This window comes from Pagrus major, chromosome 24 (genome assembly GCF_040436345.1).
Source record: "Pagrus major chromosome 24, Pma_NU_1.0".
Lineage (NCBI taxonomy): Eukaryota > Metazoa > Chordata > Actinopteri > Spariformes > Sparidae > Pagrus > Pagrus major.
Window position 1 is genome coordinate 15,879,647 of NC_133238.1, and position 21,373 is coordinate 15,901,019.

At 43.6% G+C, this 21,373-nt stretch overlaps 1 pseudogene; it reads left to right on the forward strand.

Moving 5' to 3' along the window:
* The first annotated feature begins 3,889 nt into the window (after positions 1 to 3,889).
* Positions 3,890 to 20,389, forward strand: LOC141020409 (protein NLRC3-like; annotated as a pseudogene).
* The last annotated feature ends 984 nt before the right edge of the window (positions 20,390 to 21,373 follow it).

Genomic DNA, 21,373 nt, shown 5'->3' on the forward strand with positions numbered 1-21,373 from the left:
AGGAGGAGGAGGAGGAGCATCTCCATCTGTGACTGTGTCGACCACAACAACATGACGTCGTTACCTTTGTGACGACCAGAGGCTCTCTGTGCTCCGCCCCCCCCCTCAGGGTGAAGCCCCAGGGTGCTTTGCCTCGCAGCAGCACCTCCACCAGCTCTTCACCCTCCTCATCCTCCGCCCGTCTGCTCTGCCGCCCGCCGTCCCTCCACACGTCCACCTCCCTCCACCACCTCATCCTCCCCGCTGACACTCTCAGGTCGTCCCTGTAGTCCACGGCGTCCGTCATGGCCCCGGTTCAGCTGGCTCCATCGACCTCAGATCCCCCTGAGAGACGGTTTATCACCTTATTCAGAGGGATTCATACTTAAACATTAACCGCACAGCAGGAGGTCTTAGTCTGAGATGATTAGTTTCATAATTAATTAAAGACTTCTTCATTTCAGCTTCTCAAACATGAATATTTGCTTCATTCGTCTTATTCGATATACATTTGTGTAGTAATCAGTCCTAAAACCTGGAAATGTGTTAGCATGTTAGCACGTCCATGTCTTTTAAAGGTGTTTTCAGTTAAATGTGTGAATAAAGTGTGTAGTTACCAAAGTCTGAAGATATTTACACATTTTGTTCTCCAACATAAACTCATCATTAAATGTTTCACAGTTTAATTATGAAGCTCTTCATGTGTTAAAAACAGGGACATTAAACGTCCTCACAGCGAACACGGAGACTCATCTGCTCACTAGTCCGTCTTCACAGGCCACTTTAGTTACACACTGTTCTGACTCTGACTTTACAACTCGTACATTGATCAGTTTATAGAAAACCTGGATAGTAATTGTGCAGTAAGACGCTCAGTGGTGGTGACGTCTGTTTGTAGCCTAGCATTAGCTTTTTACTGCTACACATTTAATTTACGCGCCGAAAATCTTTTCCCAAAGATTCCCAAATTTTATAAGAACAGAATAATATGATTAGTTTTTAATGTTTTGAAAAGTAATTTGGCCATTATTTAATAAACTAATAATTATTAATAATAATAATAATAATTTTATTAAGTGACTAACTTACATGCAGCGGTTACAAATAAAGCAACATGAGCACTGGAAACACATAAAAATAAGATTACTATCTGATTAAAGATGATTTTTAACACGTTTAACTTACATGAAAATGTTGATTTCTGCAGAAAAGCTCTCAAATGTCCCACAAAAACAAAGACATCAGAAGGTGTGGAGCTCCAACAGGTGATTTCTACTGATGAATGAGCTCTTTGATTATTGACAGTGTTGCTCTGTTCAGCCTCTCAGATCTGCCTCCACCGAGTCATCACAGCAGCTCACTGACATCAGCACCTGTTCTCCACAACACGCCCCCTCCCGGGGACCAGCAGCGTCACAGCCTGCGTGTTGCCTTCAGGTGCGCCACGTAAAGTCGTTAATCCTTCTTTCTGTCCACTTTTTATTTTTATTTATTCATATTGAACAATTGGTAACTTCCATCTGTTATCACAGAAGAGGCTGCTCACATGAAATCACTGGAGAGGAGGTGTCAGGAGCAGAAAGCTGCTGCAAACACTCAGAGACCAAACATGCGTCTGTGGACGATGCTCCCAAAAAGGTAATCGTTTGGACTGATTCTGTGATTTATGTGCTTTGTTCCTGCTGTAGGACTGCTGGTGCTGTGTACAGGTACACACCTGACCTGCACTGATATATTCTGATCAACAGTGCAGCTCGCCCCTCATGGTTTTCAACTTCAGTCTCAGTGTCCCTGAACAGCCTCATGTGCAGAACATGTCTCCACACTCAGCCCCTAAAAAGTGCCACTGTTCTGCTGTGGGTAATAAATATGAATAGTATTATAAATATAGACATTAAAAAGAGCACACAGAGGGTCAGCTGGCTAACCTCACGCTGCTGACAGAGGTGAACTCTGAGCTGCCTGCAGACGCACTGAAACAGGACTTGCTGAGTGAATGTTGTCATGACGAGCAGGAATCATGTATAACGTGGTAATTAACATGTTTGTGTCTGACTACAGTAGGAAATATAAAGATTAATTATAAAATGGAGATTGAATAACAGGATTTCTTTTACTTCCCAGTACTTTTCAGTTCATAGTGACTCCAGTTGTGTCTCACTGGTTAAACTGGTGTTCAGAGCAGCAGACTCACTTCCAGTCTGTCAGTCCGATGTGTTTTTTCTCTGGACTCATTCACAAACTACTCAACAAGAGCTGAACACTGATAAACCATCAATACCACATACAATTAAAACTTTTTTAAAAAATTCTGTAAAATGAAATCTTATTTTGAAAATCTACTTCCTCCCTGGCTTGGCCTGCTTCCATTACAGGTGGAGCTCTGACTCGTTCCAGGAAACAGCTCACCTGCACTGTTGGCGTCGAGTGAGAGTCTTCTGACTGTAAGTTGACTTTGTTTGATAGTTTAACAATGAGTTTGTCTTCGGTCACGTCAGGGTTTGTTCCTGTTTGAGCTTCAGTTCATGATGAAGTTTGGAGAGAAGATAAATCTACATGTTGTTGGATTGTTGATGTACTGAAATCAGACACTAGTCAGTTTGTATGAGTATTATTGTGTCTATAGACATGGGACATAATGTTTGTTATTATCTGACTGCACTCATGATTTGTGATCTATTTGTGATGGACTCAGAGCAAAGCAGAGCGTCGTGTCATTTTTAAAATCACATGACCACTCCCTGTCCTACCTGGCCTGCTTCCATCACAGGTGCAGCTCTGACTCATTCCAGGAAACAGCTCACCTTTTTCTGTCGAGGCGTCGAGTGAGAGTCTTCTTCAAGTCTTTGGACTGTTTGGAGAAACTGTAAGTTGACTTCTTTTGACAGCTTAACAATGAGTTTGTCTTTGGTCACTTCAGGGTTTGTTTCTTGCTGTATTCAGGATGTTTCTCTGAGAATCTGGATCAGCTTCATGAGCTGTGTGTCTCAGCCACTGCTGCAGCTCTGCTGCTGCTGACAGTGTTGGCGAGCGGCTCATTCATGTCAAACTGAAATGTTCAGTGAAAAGTTACTCAGATATTAATGACAAATTCAGTCGCTGTGTGTCAGTGAATGTAATGTGTGTGTGCTGGGCTGCTCTTCACTGCAGCTGCATGACACCATCTAGTGGACTGACAGTAGAAGTGCAGCGTTCATGTGACGCTGATATGAAGCAGCCAATCAGTGGAGGAGCAGCTGATGTTCTGACAGGAGACATGATGGAAAGGCTGATTTCAGTTGATGTGCAGATGAATGATTTGTGTTTCCTCTCCAGATGAAAGTGTGTGTGAGCTGAGCAGCATGAATCAGTGTGAGGACAGAGAGGAGGGAGGCCCTCCCTCTAAAACCCCTGGACCTGGACCTGGACCTGGACCTGGACCTGGACCTGAGCCGAGCTGTGTGTCCGTCAAGAGTGACCGGTCAATAGGTCGTTTCATTGAGTTTAAAGGACAACAGCCTCCTGCTGTAAAGAGGTGAGCTGTTAATAACATTAATATGTGATTGATTCCTGCTTTAACTGTGGAGAAAGATGTTTTTTGAAACCTGATGTTTATTTTCAGCTTCGTTCTTCTTCACTTAAATTTATATTGTCACTTTAGAAAGCGGCCCAACAGAACCAGTCTTCAACTCTTCATTTCACTTCATTGAATTAGTTTGGTCCAATATTCTCTGAGGTTTATTCCTCATGTTTTCCACTATTTTATGGACACAAGCTTCTGTGTCTGAAGACTAGAAAGTCAATTTCCTTCATTGGTCGTTTCCCTCTCTGTCCAACAGGATCTATGGGAGAGCAGCATCAGCTGGACCTGAACATGGACCTGAGCCCAGCTGTGTGTCCTTCAAGAGTGACCAGTCAATAGGCCGTTTCATTGAATTTAAAGGACAACAACCTCCTGCTGTAAAGAGGTGAGCTGTTAATACCATGAAAAAATGACTGATTCATGTTTTAACTGTTATTTATTCAGAGAAATGTATTAATTCAAGATATTTATTGAACCACTAAAGAACATTGATGATGAATAAGGACCACTCAACATACAGTATATTCATATGCACATATGTACAATGTAGTCGACCAAGAAGGGCAAGCTCGCCGGACGAACCTCCGGATCTACGGTACACCGAGAAGGAGGAGCAGGAACATATTTGTACTTTTCTGGAGAAACTACTGAGAGATTTCAGAGGACACTGAGCAGGATTGAGCGAGCACATCGGGTTCAGGCAGCTAAACCAGGGAATCACAGGCAACATCCAGGACTATTATGCTAAGTCCGTGATCTACAGAGTGAAGGAGGAAGTAAAAGTAAACTGCAGGAATTTAAACGAAACAAACACCCAACCAAGTAAATATTTGGATATTTGTCTGAACTATATGGTTCCAGATAATACCCCTTCTCCACTGGTCAAAAACCCACTTAAACCCGCTAAGATCAGCTTTTGTGCAATGAGAATGTGCACACTTTGCATTTACACCCGGGTCAATTGACTCTGCAGTAGACCCGGTTTTTATCACCTTGGCTCTGCTCAGCTTTGAGCTAAACGTAAGACCCGGGTCAACACAATAAATTTCACCACGTGAAGCCAGACGCCTAAATAAAGAAGGAATCTGTGACGCGGTCTATGAAGGACGTTTTATTACTGGACACAGTGTTGGAGGTGGCGCCACGTTCATTCCTATGAAAGCTGCTCAGTGGTGTTCTGAAGCCAAAAAAGCTCAACATCCCGGTGTGTGAAAACACCTGGATCACCAACCGAGCCGGCTAACTTCCAGTTAAGCACCAGGCTAACATGAAGGGAGAAAAAATGATTTACTCATGTGGCTCTTCTAGACTTTCCAAATATTATTAAATCCCTAATAAATAAAAGTCAGGTTATTTGTGCTGAGTCATGCAAACATGAGAATACAGGTGGAATGTGTTGGTGCTGATGCAGCTGACAGTTTATCTGTCATTAACAGAAAAATCTGCTCAGAAACAGCTCATTTTATCCTGGTTTGGTCTATTTGATGAAAAGTGAGGATCCACGGACTGAAATCATTCAGCTTCATGTTTACTTAACTCTGGTGTGTTGATCCTTTTCTTGTTGATCGCTGCTAGTTTCTCCAGCAGCTTCTGTGTCTGAAGAATAAAAGATTCATTTCTGTCCCTTGTGGTCTTCTTCTCTGTCAACAGGAGACCAGCCTCTGCTGAGCCTGAAGCTGAACCTGAGCCCAGCTGTGTTTCCTTCAACAGTGACCGGTCAAAGCATTTTGATATAAATTTTAAACGACAGCGTTTAGCTGACAAAAGGTAAGTTGTTGTGAGCATTAAAACATTTTGGACAGTCTGATCTAAAATGTTCGTGTTTCCTCCTCATGTTGCTCACTGCAGATGTTGGTTGGCATTAAATCCAATCTGATAATGTTAATGTTCTCAGACTGATGGTTAGAGCAGGATTAGTATTAAAGGACAGGTTCACATTTTTTCAAGTCTTTCCCCAAACAACACTGACACGACCATATGTACACAAACAATCACTGGTCCCGCCTGTGCACACTGGCCCTGACACATCTCTTCTTATGTGGATTCAATGGAAGTGATGGAGGGCAACGTCCACAGTCCTCGCTCTGTGTGAAAGTACACTGTTAAGTCCAGTGGATGATAATATGAAGCTTGAGCAGTCTGAAAGTCTTTAAAGTCTGAAATGTCCTATTTGAGTTATTTTGTACTACAACAGCAGCAGCTTCTGTGTCTGAAGAATAAAAAGTGAATTAACATCTCTGGTGGTCTTCTTCTCTGTCCAACAGGAGACCAGCCTGTACTGGACCTGGACCTGAGACCAGCTGTGTGTCCTTCAAGAGTGACCAGTCAAAGGGAATTTTTGCTTATTTTAAACGACAATGTTTGGCTGACAGAAGGTGAGTTGTTGTTCGTATTAAAATAGTTTGGTTGGTCTTTGGCAGCTGTCCTTCTGATAGATCCGCAACTCCATCGTTGCTGTCTGAAAAATATTGATTTCAGAAGTTAAGGTTTAAATCTGTTCCCTTTGGAAAGTTTCCTCTGTCCTGTCAACTACAGCTTTTTTTCTGCAGTGACATATTGCGCATATGGAAATGTTTAAAGTGACTGAAAGCAGCCTCTCTAAGCAGAGTGTGAAACCTGCCTATGTAGGGCATCGTACCATCTCAATAATGTGGCCAGTAAATAGCAGGACACATGCTGCATCTTTGACTGTAGACCAGGTTTCTTTTTGGACAATGGTGCACTGGCTTTCTGCTGCCTCGAGATAGCAATGCACTAACAATGCACATGACCACACCTCATTAAGACCAACCATTAGTGCACAGAGTGGTGCAAGTACTTTTGTTATGTACACAGTGTGGCGTGAAAATGACAAATGCATCGGTCTGAAACTAGCAATGATATTTGTGCTTCGCATGATGGAGGACTATGTCCACAGTCCTGGTTCTGTCTAAAAAATACACTGTAAAGTTCATCTGAGGATAATATAAAGCTTCAGCAATCTGACTTACACAAATCAAGAGGGGATCTTCCAAAATGTCTTTTTACTCTAAAATGTACTCTTGGTACTGATCTAAGAGAATATATAAATAACTTAAGGATATTTTTGCTAACCCTAACCCTATAACCCTATAACCCTTTAACCCTTTAAGAAACCCCACCCACATTTATCGTACCAGTCCGGGGATTTGAACCAACGACCCTCCAGTCACAAGCCCACTGCTCTAAAGCTTGATTTATACACTGGCCGGCCAAAAACAAAGTCGCACACTCTATTTTGTTGGACCGCCTTTAGCTTTCATCGCGGCATGTATTTGCCGTGCATCGTTTTGATGAGCTTATGCAATGTCACAACATTTGTTTCTGTTCAGAGATGCATTAATTTGTGGCCAAGGTCTTGTATTGATGATGTGAGAGTTGGGCCGGAGCGTAAAGTCTTCTCCAGCACATCCCAAAGTAGCTCAATGGGGTTCAGGTCTGGACTCTGTGGTGGCCGATCCACGTGTGAAAATGATGTCTCATGCTCCCTGAACCACTCTTTCACAGTTTTTGCCTGATGAATCGTGGCATTGTCATCTTGGAATATGTCCGTGCCATCAGGGAAGAAAAAATCCATTGATGGAGAAACCTGGTCCTTCAGTATATTCAGGTAGTCGGCTGACCTCATGTTTTGGGCACATAACGATGCTGAACTTAAACCTGACTGCCTCTCTTCTTACCCTGATGCACCCATCACTCTGGAACAGGGTAAATCTGGACTCATCAGACCATATGACCTTTTTCCATTGCTCCAGAGTCCAGTCTTTATGCTCCCTAGCAAATTAAAGCCTCTTTTTTTTGGATTAGCCTCACTGATAAGTGGTTTTCTTAAAGCTACACAGCTGGTTAGTCCTCTTCACACACTAAAGAGATTCAGTGTGTCTTACTTTCACTATTAAACCTAGCCGTGAGTTCTACTGTGGATTTTTTAACATTTGGTTTCACCAAACACCTCCCCAGAAATGTAACTACACGTCACAGAGACACGGACCAGAATGACTTTGATTGGTCCACTTGGTAGAATTCCAGCTTGTTCTCCAGTACTTAGCAGTGGTGCTAATACTGGGGATTGTGACCTGTACTTTCCCCAGTAAACACACTGCACTCTTTGGCTGTTGCAGTCCCTCCCCCCCTGCTGGCTGCTGCTCTTCTTGGGTTGTCCTTCTCCTTTTGGAGCCGCTCTTTGCTGCCGGTGTGTCTCTGGGCGAGAGAGAGAGCGGCCTATCATTTCAGGCAGAAAGCCCTACAGGCCTGTGGTGAAACATTCTGGTGCATGTGCATAGTGTCCAGGAGCTGCACATGTGGTTGCTCAGGCACGCCACAGGCAACTTTTTATGCCTTTTTCCATCACATCTGCCAGACTGGCTCTATTTGGTTTGAATGTGCAGTACTATCGAAGAATTACCGCTTACAAGGTGGCTCCACTAAGGTTCAGTTAGAAACACGTTTCATTTACTGTTACTTCTTCTGCAGCATTACAGGAAAGTTGTGTTTTCACCAGCAGTAACTAAACATGACTCCTGAAACATCTGACAGCAAACGTGACGACAAAGTAAAACAGCAGATGTCTGAGAGTACAAACAGGACGAAAGAAACTAAAGAGATTCAGCCAGAAGCTACAAAAGTACTGAGAGCTGAACACACTGACTTTAAAAATGTCTTTCTCTCATGTTCCCTGCACAGACATGAGATGAGTATTGATTTGAGGGGGAGACGGTGCTCGTTATGGGTCGGTCACAGTCGTGAGTTGTCACCGCGGCCCGCTTGGAGGCAGGGCGGGCCCAGCTTGGCCCTACTGCGGGGAAGGTTATTTATGTTATTTAAGTCACATAATGTTCTGTAGGCTATGTAATTATCAGTTGTCCTTATAGACTTACTGTAAACTACTGTTGCATTGCTCCTTGGGAGTTCTTTGCACTGAAGTAAGAGCATGTTGTTGACAGAATAAGAAACCAACCAGATTGACTAAGTGGTTTTTCATATTGTAGTCAGTCACACAGCATTTATGGCTTAGGTTACCTGCCACCTGGTGGAGAACCCAATACACTACAAAGCAGTCAAACCAACGGACCTATAATACTGCTATACCAGCTACTATAACAAAACATACAAACGATTGGTATCGGCCATATATCAGCCGATATGGCTCAAAGACGGTCGGCAATCGGTATCGGCAGCAAAAAACGTGACCTGGGCATCACTACTTATCACCTCTGGCTAACTGATGTCACAAGAGGTAGCTTACAGTTCAGCTCAAGAGTCACAGAAGCAATTTGCATGACTGTAAATGCATGACTGCCAATAGAAACACAGCAGCTGGAGAAAAACAGGAGCGCTTTCACTGCAAGGCCTCCAGAACCAGTGCCCCTGGACGTCACTGCAACATAGCTGTACTACTACCACAGGAATTACATTCAAAGAACACAGGAATCATCAATACAAGGAGGCTGTCTGCTGACACACAGCACAACTGCAACTAGTGAAGTAAATGCTGCAACAAGAGCCAGCGTCTTGTTATCGGAAGGTCGCTGGTTCGATTCCCCTGGTCTGCATGTCGAAGTGTCCTTGGGCAAGATACTGAAACCCAAACTTCTCCTGATGTGCTGATCGGCACCTTGCATGGCAGCCACCACCATCAGTGTAAAAAGCGTCTGCTAAATGCCCTAAATGTATATAACGGCAGTCAACAAGACCTTGAGACTTTACTTGTGGCAGGATCTCAATCCCAACCCAGAGGGAACAAGCCATGGTTTTCCAGCAAAGAACCTTGCCCAGATCTGGCCAACAATGGATGCGTTCATCTGGCCCAAATACCACGTGGAATGATGGCACTTGGGCAGTCAGCTCCTGGCCAGCATAGCCAGATGTCAGCCAAGAGCAAACAAAATGAACCAGAACTGGCCCAAATCTGGGCCACAACTCATTCCATTCTGGTGGGCTGTTTTTGGCCCAGACTCGGAGCAGTTCTGGTTTATTTTCTTTGCTCTTGGCTGACATCTGGCCGTGCTTCTCGCTTTGACTGTTTTAACTGATTTTCACTTGTGTGGTGTTCTCCTTTTTTGTCTTTCTTTTGTTTTTTAAACTTGTTTGAAACTTGAGATCATTGTAAATGAGGGCAACCTCAGTGGTTCTTTCGAGTTTAAATAAAGGTCAATCAAAGCTATCAACCCAAAGCATAATCGATGGTCTGGTCTGAGACTCATTCAACTATCTTTCTCCAGAACCTCTTGACAATACAATGTGGTGCTTTAATGTCAGGGGAAACCATGTTTCAATGTTGTCACACTTTAACTCAAAGAACCTTCAGCTTGTGTTTGTCTCTGAGTGGACAGACATAATGTGGCTGATTCTTCATGATTCCTCCACAGAGTCGACCAGGAGAGCTCAGAGGTTCCCAGAGGTCCGTCTGCCCAGCAGCATCAAACACACCTGGACTCCATATTTATGGTCTGTACATGAACAACAACTACTTTTACATCCAGTCTGTTCGCAATAATCTCCATGCTGCACTTTACAGACCAGTGGTGAATCTGTCAAACATGGATCTGATGTTTGGCTCCATGATGTTAAATGTTCTCATTCACATAATATTCTGTTCCAGCTGCTGGAGGAGAACATTGTCACTTTTGTGAAGAACGAGCTGAAGAAGATCCAGAAGGTTCTGAGTTCAGATTACCCAGAATGCTTAGAGAGTCAGAGGGAGGATGAGGAGGTGTTGGATGGTGAGGATGAAGAGCAGAGGAGGAGCAGCAGAGAGGCATTTCTGAAGATCACACTTCACTTCCTGAGGAGAATGAAGCAGGAGGAGCTGGCTGACTGTCTGCAGAGCAGTAAGAGGATTTCTCTAAAGATGTAACATGATGGATCAATGACACATTTACTGAAGTCTGATGATGATGATGATGATGATGGAAAATCTGTTTATATATGCAATCTTTAGGAGAAGGAAATTGTCTAATTTTCTTCATAAATAACTTAATGATCTTGTTTGTTGTGTGTTTATTCAGAAAGTCGTTCTGCAGTTTGTCAGCGTAAACTCAAATCTAACCTTCAGAAGAAGTTCCAGTGTGTGTTTGAGGGGATCGCTAAAGCAGGAAACCCAACCCTTCTGAATCAGATCTACACAGAGCTCTACATCACAGAGGGAGGGACTGCAGAGGTCAATGATGAACATGAGGTCAGACAGATTGAAGCAGCATCCAGGAAACCAGACAGACCAGAAACAACAGTCAGACAAGAAGACATCTTTAAAGCCTCACCTGGAAGAGATGAACCAATCAGAACAGTGATGACAAAGGGAGTGGCTGGCATCGGGAAAACAGTCTTAACACACAAGGTCACTCTGGACTGGGCTGAAGACAAAGCCAACCAGGACATACAGTTCACATTTCCATTCACTTTCAGAGAGCTGAATGTGCTGAAAGAGAAAAAGTTCAGCTTGGTGGAGCTTGTTCATCACTTCTTCACTGAAACCAAAGAAATCTGCAGCTTTGAAGAGTTCCAGGTTGTGTTCATCTTTGACGGTCTGGATGAGTGTCGACCTCCTCTGGACTTCCACAAAACTGAGATCCTGACTGATGCCACAAAATCCACCTCAGTGGATGTGCTGCTGACAAACCTCATCAGGGGAAACCTGCTTCCCTCTGCTCGCCTCTGGATAACCACACGACCTGCAGCAGCCAATCAGATCCCTCCTGAGTGTGTTGACATGGTGACAGAGGTCAGAGGGTTCACTGACCCACAGAAGGAGGAGTACTTCAAGAAGAGATTCAGAGATGAGGAGCAGGCCAGCAGAATCATCTCCCACATCAAGACATCACAAAGCCTCCACATCATGTGCCACATCCCAGTCTTCTGCTGGATCACTGCTACAGTTCTGGAGGATGTGTTGAAGACCAGAGAGGGAGGAGAGCTGCCCAAGACCCTGACTGAGATGTACATCCACTTCCTGGTGGTTCAGTCCAAAGTGAAGAACGTCAAGTATGATGGAGGAGCTGAGACAGATCCACACTGGACTCCAGAGAGCAGGAAGATGATTGAGTCTCTGGGAAAACTGGCTTTTGAGCAGCTGCAGAAAGGAAACCTGATCTTCTATGAATCAGACCTGACAGAGTGTGGCATCGATATCACAGCAGCCTCAGTGTACTCAGGAGTGTTCACACAGATCTTTAAAGAGGAGAGAGGACTGTACCAGGACAAGGTGTTCTGCTTCGTCCATCTGAGTGTTCAGGAGTTTCTGGCTGCTCTTCATGGCCATCTGACATTCATCAACTCTGGTGTCAATCTGATGTCAGAGGAAAAAACAGCAGCCAATCAATCTGCAGAGACACATTTCTACCAGAGTGCTGTGGACGAGGCCTTACAGAGTCCAAATGGACACCTGGACTTGTTCCTCCGCTTCCTCCTGGGTCTTTCACTGCAGACCAATCGGACTCTCCTGCGAGGTCTGCAGACACAGGCAGAAAACAGTTCACAGACCAATCAGAAAACAGTCAGTTACATCAAGAATAAGTTAGAAGAGACTCTGCCTGCAGAGAGAAGCATCAATCTGTTCCACTGTCTGAATGAACTGAACGATCATTCTCTTGTGGAGGAGATCCAACAGTACCTGAGTTCAGGACGTCTCTCCACAGATGAACTGTCTCCTGCTCAGTGGTCAGCTCTGGTCTTCATCTTACTGTCATCAGAAGAAGATCTGGACGTGTTTGACCTGAAGAAATACTGTGCTTCAGAGGAGGCTCTTCTGAGGCTGCTGCCAGTGGTTAAAGCCGCCAACAAAGTTCTGTAAGTGTGGAGAAGTTTCTTCAGAATGCAGTAAATGTGCTGTTATTGACCCAAATAGAAATAATGTTCTTGTTCTGCTCATTATGCTTTATCCAGACTGAGTGGCTGTAACCTCTCAGAGAGAAGCTGTGAAGCTCTGTCTTCAGTTCTCAGCTCCCAGTCCTCTAGTCTGAGAGAGCTGGACCTGAGTAACAACAACCTGCAGGATTCAGGAGTGAAGCAGCTGTCTGTTGGACTGGAGAGTTCACACTGTAGACTTGAAACTCTCAGGTCAGATAGTTCAATTTGTCTCAAATTATTAAACCTTTGAATTCAATTCTCTTTCTCATGTCAGAAGTCTCATGTTTTGAAACCATGCGACTTATTATTGTTTCATGTCTGTTTAGTCCAGATTAAGTCTTGTTGATTTTTCATGTCGCCAACATATTAGAGTAAAACAGAAAGCAAGTTCACATGTGCTACAATGATATTATAAATACTGTAAATGTCTTTTTTACTGTTCACTCTCCAGGTTCAGTGTCTGTCACCTCTCAGAGAGAAGCTGTGAAGCTCTGTCCTCAGTTCTCAGCTCCCAGTCTCCTAGTCTGAGAGAGCTGGACCTGAGTAACAACAACCTGCAGGATTCAGGAGTGAAGCAACTTTCTGCTGAACTGAAGAGTTCACACTGTGTCCTTGAAACTCTCAGGTCAGGATTCATTACTTTATTTCATTATTTCATGTAACTTTACAATTGGAGCAGGTCTTGATCATACTCTTAATATTTTTCATTTTATTTAAGAGACCCAACATTTCACCTATGAACAAGCACTTGACACAGTGGCGAGAAGAAAAATACCTTTTAACAGGCAGAAACCTTGAGCAGAACCGGACTTAGTGGTGGGCCGCCATCTCTCTCAACTGGTTGGGTTGAGAGAGAGAGAGACAGAAGCCCCATTCACACTGCCTTTTCAAGACGGGAATCTTGTGCTGATATTCCACCTCGCTGTAGAATAAAATAGATGTTTATTGTCATTGTTTCAAAAACAAGGAAACATAGATAGCAGCTCTTAGTTTGACAAATAAATATCAAATATCAACAAGTATAACAAAATAGATAAAAATAGTAAAATATATACAACAAGATAAATAGACACAAGATTCAAGTATGTACGTACACAATGTACACAAGTATGTACACAAGTACGAGTATGTGTGGGGGTGGTAGTGGAGGGTTATTGCACTGGTGTGAGGTCTTTAGAGAGTGAGGGGTGAAGGGGGGGTTGTGCATTTCACTGCCTGTGGGAAGAAACTGTTCTTCAGTCTGTTTGTTCTAGATCTGATGGATCTATATCTCTTCCCAGAGGGCAGGGGGGAGAACAGGTAATGTCCGGGGTGAGTGGGGTCCTTAACAATACAGCTGGCCTTCTTTTGGAGTCTGCCAGTGTAAATGTCTGTGAGAGGGGGTAGTGTCGTCCTGATGACACGCTCTGCTGCCCTCACCACCTGCTGCAGGTCCTTCCTGTCCTGTGTTGTGCAGCTGGAGAACAACACCGTGCAGCAGTAGGTCAGGAGGCTTTCTATCGCTGACCGATAGAAGTTGGTCAGAAGGAGGTGAGGGAGGTGAGCGTGCTTTAGCTTCCTGTATGTGTGAAAGTTACAAAGGTGGAATGGGGGGACAGTTTCATTCCACCTCTGATCCTCCAACAGAGGTAGTAACACAGCCAAAACACAGGTGAGACGACCTGCGTGGACAGGAGTGTGATGTTCTGATAGTGTTCACAGTCTGACAACTTAACACATCCTTCACTCATCAAAGTAATGACACAAAACCAATGACACCACTAATCTATTTACATATATACATATATATATATGTGTGTGTGTGTGTATATATGTATATGTGTAAATAGATTAGTGGTGTCATTGGTTTTGTATCATTACTTTATATATATATATACACACACATATGAGAGAGAGAGAGAGAATATGTGGGTCTGTCAGTCTATTCTGCACTTTGGTCCCGACTTACTGATCTTAACAACCATTGGATGGATTGTCATGAGGTTTTTGACATTCATGCTCCCCTCAGGATGAACTGTAATTACTTTGTTGATCCTCCATCATCAGGTCATCATTTTAATCTGTACAATATGTTGGTTCATGACCAAATATTTGCAAAACTAATGACATTTCCATCAGCTTCAGTTATACTCTGTGTTTAGTGCTGATTAGTAAATTAGTGAAAACTAAGATGATGAATATAATAAACGTTAAACCCTTAAACACAGATGTGCACTGAATCATCAGGACCCTCAGCTGATCTGTGATGTGTGTTGTTTTGTGTGTCTGCAGGCTGTCAGGCTGTCTGATCACAGAGGAAGGCTGTACTTCTCTGGCCTCAGCTCTGGACTCCAACCCCTCCCATCTGAAAGAGCTGGACCTGAGCTACAATCATCCAGGAGACTCAGGAGTGAAGCTGCTGTCTGCTCGACTGGAGGATCCAGGCTGGAGACTGGACACTCTCAGGTATGAAGAGAGTCCTGCTGCAGCCACAGACAGTCAGTGTGAGACTCTGTATCTCGAGTGTAGATGGTTCAGTGTCAGGAGGTCTGCTTCGTTTACTCCACCTCAAGTTGTTCAGTTCAGTTCAGGAGAAAAGGCAGCATGGCACGAAGCCAAGAGTTACAAGTGAAGAGAGGAAGATGAGAAGAAGAGATGAAGATCAGCGACCAAGAGAGTCTCGGCACAAACACTAAAGTTACACCTCTTTTTTCAGACTAGTTTAGTGCCTGTTCAAAATGTGCCTGTTTGATTTGTTGGCCTCTGGTTTTGCTGCTTGATGAACCATCATCCAAACTCCTTCACACTCCACACTGATTGCAGAGGGTTATCAAAACATTAACATTAAATCTAATTTCCACCACGTCACCGCTGTGTTATGATATTAATAATAACAATAGACCCTCTGTGTCAGATGTGTGATCAGAAAATACTGAACCTCAAATTCAAAAGATTTCTGTGACACATGAATGAATTTAATCACTGAATGTCATAGAAACTCTTTCCCTGAACTGGAGAATCAGTGTTTCTGCCAAAGTGCTTGACTTTGAACTTAAAATGGTTCTGACATGGATCTTTATCAACACTGGACTAACTGCATTCTAGATCATCACTGACAAGTGTATCTGTGCCTCAGTGTGAAACCATTTACAGACTGTAACAACTGCCTGTGGCATCAGTTTAAAGTGAACAGAAGATATAAAACAGTCCAATAACAACGTCAGATGACACGAGGTGGAACATTCCCGTCACATCACCAGAACAGCAGCAGTGCATAGATTAATTTAAGATGGGTCAATGGTGCCGTCTTGGCTCCTGTCATGAGGAAACTGCTGCTCCAGCTGAGTTTGGGCTGTTTTGGGTAGTTCTCATTATAACAGCCTGCAGGGGCAGGAAAGCTTCAGTGTTTTGCACCGTCAGCAAAATCAAATGACAAAAGAAAAGAAAACATTCAGTGATCAATCATCTGCTCCATTGATTAACATGATATGTGACCTGTGCAGAGCTGCAGCTCTCTGCAGTAGCTGGTGGACCTCTGGTTTAATGCTGTTGTAATGTACTTCAGCCTGGCTCGTAGCTGCTGACTCAGCTTCACTTTCAGCTGTTCTGGAGTCGTGTTCAGGTTCTGCTGGTGGAAATCCAATGTTTCCTGACTTTGCTGTTTCAAAATAAAAGGTTTCAAATAACTACATAATGTAGGACCTTTATTGTGAAGGATTTATAGGAAGTGTTAAACGCAGGAAGATGGCGTGACAACGTTGCATGAATGGACTTTTAATTTCTCTTGTGTGGCAGCAAACAACACACATGGTTTCAGTTACTAACTGAGTCCATCCACACACTTTATGGCCGACTACAGTAATAACAGCGTGCACTTTACTGTGACTGCAGCAACGTGCTCGTAGCTCTGTCACATACCGGAGAGACTCACTCCTACCAACACAACACAGAGTAGTGTTTGTTGTCACTAATTATAGGGCTGCAGCTAACAACTATTTTCATAACCCATTAATCACATGAAAAGACAAAAGCTGATTCATTTATATTTTTATTAAAAAATAAAACATTGCTGTCACATTTTCCTCTTTAGTCTTGTTCAGTTCACTTTCAAACAACTTCAGACTGTAAAAGCAACATAAATGTATTAGAGGTGTGGAAATGTCTCCATTATAAGATGCATCACGATGCAGAGACAGAGCAGAATCCAGAGTCTGCAGCTCATGTTGATTGTTGATTGTTCGGCCTCAGCTGGACAATAAAGTTACGTTGTGACGTTGCTCCCATGTTTTGAACTGTGGGAGGACTTCTGACTAACGTTACTGATGTAGGAGGGATGTTGGAGGGAGGCAGAGATCATCTGAGAGGGATTAAAAAGAGTGTTTTTTTAAACTGACATCTCGGGACACATGTCAGATTTTATGAACTTGCTGTGAAGCAGGAACTGGACGAGACTTCTGCCTCACAACAATCACTAATCACGTCGGCCATTTTCAGCTGAAGCTAACGTCTGCAGCCATAAATAATAACTGTTACAGCAGCCCAGCTGATCAGCCGAGATCTGAGGAGGTGCTGTCAACTCTGCTGTCCAACTCTGAGAGAGGTGTGTGCAGCAGAGTCAGTAGATGTTTCATCTTAAAGCTGCCATGTGAAAACTATATTATTGTAGACACACGTGAAAGACGCTGCAGATGGAGACATGTTTTGTTTGATTACTGAAAAGATGCAGCTTTTATTTTGTAGCCTGCTGTAGTCTGATTATTGGAAGGACTTTCAGAATAAAAGGGGAATTTAAATGATGAAAAGTAGCCGTGTGCAGTGATACAGATCATCGAGGATGACGAACACTGAGATGCATCGAGAATCGTCGACAGCTGAATCGTAATCGAATCGTGAGGCCGGTGAAGATTCACACCTCTAAAATGTTTGTTACATGAAGAATGCAAAAGTAAAATATAGTTTGTTTTCTAAAGTGCACATAGCACTCCTTCATCCTCCACCATTGATAGTGGCCTCATGTGTGTTAGCAGCATACTGAGGATAGCATCAGTCAGAGCGGCTGCTGGCTGTGGTGTCATGGGGCCTCCTTCCTCACAACGTAGTCGCCCATGTTGACTTGTTTCTTTGTGAAGTGAGAGACACAATATTATATAATATCAGTATGCAGAGTAGCACAATTCACATGAAGCTCAGTGAACTCAGTAACTGCCTTGTTGTTTGAGGTAATATGTGCTGATGTAAAGGGCAAATACAGATCAGGCCTGTACAATAAAACACAACAACAACAGAGCAGCACTTCCTCACAACATGTGAAAAGTATCAACACATTAGAGAAACACATGTTCAACATGTAATAGATTACAAAGGGTTTGTTGAGCCAGTAGATGAAGAAACATGAACAGTCCTACTAGGGGAGAACCCAAAGAGCTGTGATCCAGCAGCAGTCTATGTTCTGCTGCCACAAACTGAGGGACAGTGAGTGACAGTCAGCTGAGAGTTGTTCATGTTATATGTGACGACACTTATTATTTAGTGTTGTGCTGTTATTGTCAGCTTTGGTTATAGTTCTGTCTCTGTTGTGTTTTGATCTACTGTACTAGTCTTTACATCAGAATGTTCTTCTTCTTTATCTTCTCAATGTTTGTGCGCTTGCTTTGGCCACATGTTTGTGTTACATGGTGCCAATAAAGACATTTTTGAATTTAGGAAATGAAATAAAACAATAACTGGACATTGTGAATGCAGCCTGAGCCGTGCACTGAGAATAAAAAGGACATGTAATATATATTTGAACAGAACAGATATGCTCAAGTTTCTATTGTGCAGAAATAAAGACTTGACTTCAGACGATCTCTTACTATGACATGAAATATTGTAAAAACTCCTCTTATGTCCTCCAGTGTCTCTGAGCGTACTTCAGCTAATTACCCAGCAGGGGGCGACACTGATCCATCACAAACCTGAGAGCACAGGTGGAAGGTGTTTCTGTCTTAAACGCTGCTTTTTAAATTGAAAGCTGTGATGTAGCCGGGTCCTAATCTTGTGTTTGCAGGAACAACAGGTTTACTAATGGATGAAGTTCATCAGCTCCAAAAGTTCATCCTGTCCAAACTTTTGTCAGTCAGCCTGTCCAACAAACAAACACTGCTGCTCATTAAAACACTGAACAATCAGTGGCTAAAGGGACAGACACTACGGATCAGTGTAGACAGGTTCTGGGTTTGAAAGGTTCACTAAGTCACCGTGCCGAGTCTCCTTCACCCGTAGTGGCTCCGACGTGCTTTCTCTTCAGCTGCTCAGTGATGTGGTGCTACCGGGCCATGTGAGAGCAGCTCTGCACATCTTGTAGCTGTTTTCTTTGAACACTTTAATATAAAGTGCTGCCACACTTTTGATGACTTGGCTCGTACACTTTTCTCTTCTGTAGCGTTTGTAGTTCCCGTTGCCTCCGTGTCCTCCGCTATATTGCAAATGCTAACGGAGCCCATTCAGAAAGGAGACGGCGCGACTCCGAGTAGCTTCCTGTTCAGAAAGGAACAACAATATTGTAAAAACTCCTCTCGTACGTTTTCTGATGATTTATTACGTATAAACTGTATTTGTTTCTTTGCACAGTGAAACAAAGCAGCAGAAACACAGCGAGAACAAAAAGCAGACTGTGCAGGTGAGATTCAGAAAAGCCCTGGAAGCTTCAAACAGGAATCTGACCTCAAAAGTTCTGACATCCAAATCCAAAAGTCCTGTAATATACAAACATAAGCACAAGCTGACATTGGATCAGACAGCAAGCGTCAGGTAGCCCACAGGAAACAGCAGCAACATCCAGTAACATAAAGATGAAGTCATAAATCCAAACAGAGGTTTGTGTGTGTCCTCACATGTTGTCGTCCTCTTTCACACACACCAACATCCTGTGGCTCAGTCTCAGTGTGTGAGGAGAGTGGCAGAGGTGAAGAGGTTCAGGGAAACAGGGAGAAGCAGCCTGATGGACATGTTGTGTTTCTGTGTATGAGTCATGTCATGTCCATGTTTGCATGCTGAAAGAGGATGTGCTGCTCTGACCCCCCTCCTCCTTTCAGGGTGGAGCCTGCTGGAGTCCGATGGTTGACACCAGGTCTGAGGAAGTGTGAGTGTGTTTTTACTTTGATTCAGCTTCACACTGTGACATCACTCAGTCACATCTGTGATGTCATCACCACACTGATGATACGTTAATAACTGCAGCTGTGTTGTGTCTTTTTCTCTCCATCAGATTCCTGTGAGCTCACAGTCGACACAAACACAGTCAGCAGAGGCATCATACTGTCTGACAACAACAGGAAGATGAGATTTGTCAAGGAGGTTCAATCATATCCTGATCATCCAGAGAGGTTTGAGACCTGGTCTCCTCAGCTGCTGTGTAGAACTGGTCTGACTGGTCGCTGTTACTGGGAGGTCGAGTGGAGAGGAGATGCTCATATATCAGTGAGTTACAGAAGAATCAGCAGGAGAGGAAACAGTAAAGACTGTGTGTTTGGACGGAATGATCAGTCCTGGAGTCTGTGGTGTGATGATGGTTGTTACTGTGTCTGGCACAATAAGAGAAGAACAGTCATCTCCTCCTCCTCCCCCTCCTCCTCCTCCTCCTCCTCTGGTAGAGCAGCAGTGTATGTGGACTGTCCTGCTGGCACTCTGTCCTTCTACAGAGTCTCCTCTGACTCACTGATCCACCTCCACACCTTCAGCACCACATTCACTGAACCTCTTTATCCTGGATTTGGGTTCTTCAGGTCTGGTTCCTCAGTGTGTCTGTGTGGTGTTTAGTCTGCAGAGTCTCCTCCTGTCACAGAAACATTGTCAGTGCTGAACAGTTGAGTCTGTACAGGATCACAGTCACATCAATCTTTCAGCTTCTTGTAATAAATTCATCAGTGAACTTTGTACAAAATGATTCAAACTGATTGTAAAGATTGATGGTTTCCTCGTCATCAATGATTCTGTTCTGCACATTAAAACTGAGACATCACTTCACTTTGTTCTGCACTTGTTGTATTTGACAGTCGTCAGCATGAAGCTGGTGACTCACAGAAGGACTTTAACAGGCAGCCGCTGTAAAGACTTTAAAACAGGCGTAACATGCGTCTCCTTCTGGTCTGAGTCAGAGTGTCTGCCAAAGCAACACCATAGCCAACCACACTGATCGTTGGACAATTTGTTTAATAATGGAGAGCCCCTGTGTAGAGCGATTTATTTCTTCCCTGGCACAGAGTGTAAAACCTGGCTGCCCTGAAGTCATTAGCAGGTTACATCTCAGTTTCCTCCAGTTACGACCAGTTTCATCCACCTGCTGTCTTTTATAAGACTTTGCACAGCAAGGTCAGCACTGTTGGGATTGGGATTACAACCTTCTCCTGCTTGGCTTATCAGGCAAGGAACCACCAGCACCTTTTCTTCAAAGACTGGTAACGTTTAATTGTGCCTAGATAGCACACAGCATAGCATAGCACGGCTAAGCACAGGACTGTTTAACTCTGGTCGATGTAATGCAAATGTGTTCAATCTATGTGTTTGTTAACTGTTTGGGTGTTATTGTGGTCTTAGGTCAGGTTATTGGCAGTTTGCTTTGCTGCACGGCTAATTTGATGTTAGTTGAATTATGCTTCACACAGACTCAGGATCTTTGCATGCAGCTAACCATCTTCTCCAACGTGGCATCACGTTACACACACACACACACACACACACACACACACACACACAGAACACTGATGTGAAAGGAGACAGTGGAGACACACATGGGATTAAACGATCAACACAAAAAAATTTGCTCCCAAAACTTTGTGCTTTGTCTCATAGTGGCGTTTCACATTGACACTTTTTATGAGTACCGCAGTCTCTGAGCATATGAGACAGACTGGTTTTGTGCTTCCAGTGGGAAGAATGAACATGAATGAGTCCATCCATTCTGGGTTGAAAACTTTGTTTTCGCTGTCCAGTTTTCTCTTCTTGACAACA